Source organism: Gadus macrocephalus, chromosome 13 (genome assembly GCF_031168955.1).
Source record: "Gadus macrocephalus chromosome 13, ASM3116895v1".
NCBI classification, from domain to species: Eukaryota; Metazoa; Chordata; class Actinopteri; order Gadiformes; family Gadidae; genus Gadus; species Gadus macrocephalus.
In genome coordinates, this window is record NC_082394.1 from 11,699,577 (window position 1) to 11,702,076 (window position 2,500).

A 2,500-nucleotide genomic window follows, 5' to 3' on the forward strand; every position below is an offset into this window, starting at 1 on the left:
AAATTGTGACTCCAGTTCCCTGGTGGTCTAGTGGTTAGGATTCGGCGCTCTCACCGCCGCGGCCCGGGTTCGATTCCCGGTTAGGGAATACATTATCATTAGTGTTGTCCAAGCAAATCATTTACGAACCACTGTTAACAACCAACGTCGAAGTATTCAACGCAAGTTGAATAATGAAAAAAAGTAGACATCCATGTTGAACCTTTACAGCGAAATTTCAAGAATATGAAATAGATAATAACATTTAGCCGTTAAAAACAATCCTTCTCAAAGTCACATTGTTATTTATTAATACAGCTCCCTGGTGGTCTAGTGGTTAGGATTCGGTGCTCTCACCGCCGCGGCCCGGGTTCGCTTCCCGGTTAGGGTACACATTATCATTAGTGTTGTCCAAGCAAATCATTTACGAACCACTGTTAACAACCAATGTCGAAGTATTCAACGCAAGTTGAATAATGAAAAAAAGTAGACATCCATGTTGAACCTTTACAGCGAAATTTCAAGAATATGAAATAGATAATATCATTTAGCCGTAAAAAACCATCGTTCTCAAAGTCACATTGTTATTTAATACTATAGCTCCCTGGTGGTCTAGTGGTTAGGATTCGGCGCTCTCACCGACGCGGCCCGGGTTAGATTCCCGGTTAGGGAACACTATATAATTAGTGATGTCCAAGCAAATCATTTACGAACCACTGTGTTAAGTGATAGCAAAGTATGCAACGGCAAAGTGAATAATCAATAAAAGCCAATATCCATGCTACCCTATTACTGCGAAATGTCAAGAATATTAAATAGATAACATAATTTAGCTGTTAAAAACCAGCCTTCTGAAAGTCACATTGTTATTTAATACTACAGCTCCCTGGTGGTCTAGTGGTTAGGATTCGGCGCTCTCACCGCTGCGGCCCGGGTTCGATTCCCGGTTAGGGAGCACTATATTATTAGTGATGTCCAAGCAAATCATTTACGAACCACTGTGTTAAGTGATAGCAAAGTATGCAACGGCAAAGTGAATAATCAATAAAAGCCGATATCCATGCTACCCTATTACTGCGAAATGTCAAGAATATTAAATAGATAACATAATTTAGCTGTTAAAAACCAGCCTTCTGAAAGTCACATTGTTATTTAATACTACAGTTCCCTGGTGGTCTAGTGGTTAGGATTCGGAGCTCTCACCGCCGCGGCCCGGGTTCGATTCCCGGTTAGGGAACACATTATTAATAGTGTTGTCCAAGCAAATCATTTACGAACCACTGTTAACAACCAATGTCGAAGTATTCAACGCAAGTTGAATAATGAAAAAAAGTAGACATCCATGTTGATCCTTTACAGCGAAATTTCAAGAATATGAAATAGATAATATCATTTAGCCGTTAAAAACCATCCTTCTCAAAGTCACATTGTTATTTAATAATATAGCTCCCTGGTGGTCTAGTGGTTAGGATTCGGCGCTCTCACCGCCGCGGCCCGGGTTCGATTCCCGGTTAGGGAACACTATATTATTAGTGATGTCCAAGCAAATCATTTACGAACCACTGTGTTAAGTGATAGCAAAGTATGCAACGGCAAAGTGAATAATCAATAAAAGCCGATATCCATGCTACCCTATTACTGCGAAATGTCAAGAATATTAAATAGATAACATAATTTAGCTGTTAAAAACCAGCCTTCTGAAAGTCACATTGTTATTTAATACTACAGCTCCCTGGTGGTCTAGTGGTTAGGATTCGGCGCTCTCACCGCCGCGGCCCGGGTTCGATTCCCGGTTAGGGAACACAAATTTTTAGGTGATGTCCAAGCAAATGAAATACGAACCAATGTTTATAACCAATGTCGAAGTATTCAACGGCAATTTGAAGAACAAAAAAAAGTAGACATCCATGTCAAACATTTACAGCGAAATGTCAAGAATATGACATTTTCTACAAAATTTAGCTGTTAAAAAACTTGCTTTCTCAATGTAACATTGTAAATTGTGACTACAGTTCCCTGGTTGTCTAGTGGTTAGGATTTGGCGCTCTCACCGCCGCGGCCCGGGTTCGATTCCCGGTTAGGGAACACATTATCATTAGTGTTGTCCAAGCAAATCATTTACGAACCACTGTTAACAACCAATGTCGAAGTATTCAACGCAAGTTGAATAATGAAAAAAAGTAGACATCCATGTTGAACCTTTACAGCGAAATTTCAAGAATATGAAATAGATAATAACATTTAGCCGTTAAAAACAATCCTTCTCAAAGTCACATTGTTATTTATTACTACAGCTCCCTGGTGGTCTAGTGGTTAGGATTCGGCGCTCTCACCGCCGCGGCCCGGGTTCGATTCCCGGTTAGGGAACACATTATCATTAGTGTTGTCCAAGCAAATCATTTACGAACCACTGTTAACAACCAATGTCGAAGTATTCAACGCAAGTTGAATAATGAAAAAAAGTAGACATCCATGTTGAACCTTTACAGCGAAATTTCAAGAATATGAAATAGATAATAAC

The 2,500-nt window shown here is 39.8% G+C and overlaps 1 protein-coding gene and 4 non-coding genes across 6 annotated transcripts in view; 4 read left to right on the forward strand and 1 right to left on the reverse strand.

Annotated features, from left to right (window-relative positions):
* Positions 1–2,500, reverse strand: part of eogt (EGF domain-specific O-linked N-acetylglucosamine (GlcNAc) transferase) — an 82,505-nt gene that overhangs the window by 37,983 nt on the left and 42,022 nt on the right. The window lies entirely within an intron of this gene.
* Positions 17–88, forward strand: trnae-cuc (transfer RNA glutamic acid (anticodon CUC)). Its single transcript has one exon. It is a non-coding gene; the product is annotated as a tRNA-Glu (tRNA).
* On the forward strand, positions 1,427–1,498 carry trnae-cuc (transfer RNA glutamic acid (anticodon CUC)). The gene has a single exon. It is a non-coding gene; the product is annotated as a tRNA-Glu (tRNA).
* Positions 1,709–1,780, forward strand: trnae-cuc (transfer RNA glutamic acid (anticodon CUC)). The gene has a single exon. It is a non-coding gene; the product is annotated as a tRNA-Glu (tRNA).
* Positions 2,275–2,346, forward strand: trnae-cuc (transfer RNA glutamic acid (anticodon CUC)). The gene has a single exon. It is a non-coding gene; the product is annotated as a tRNA-Glu (tRNA).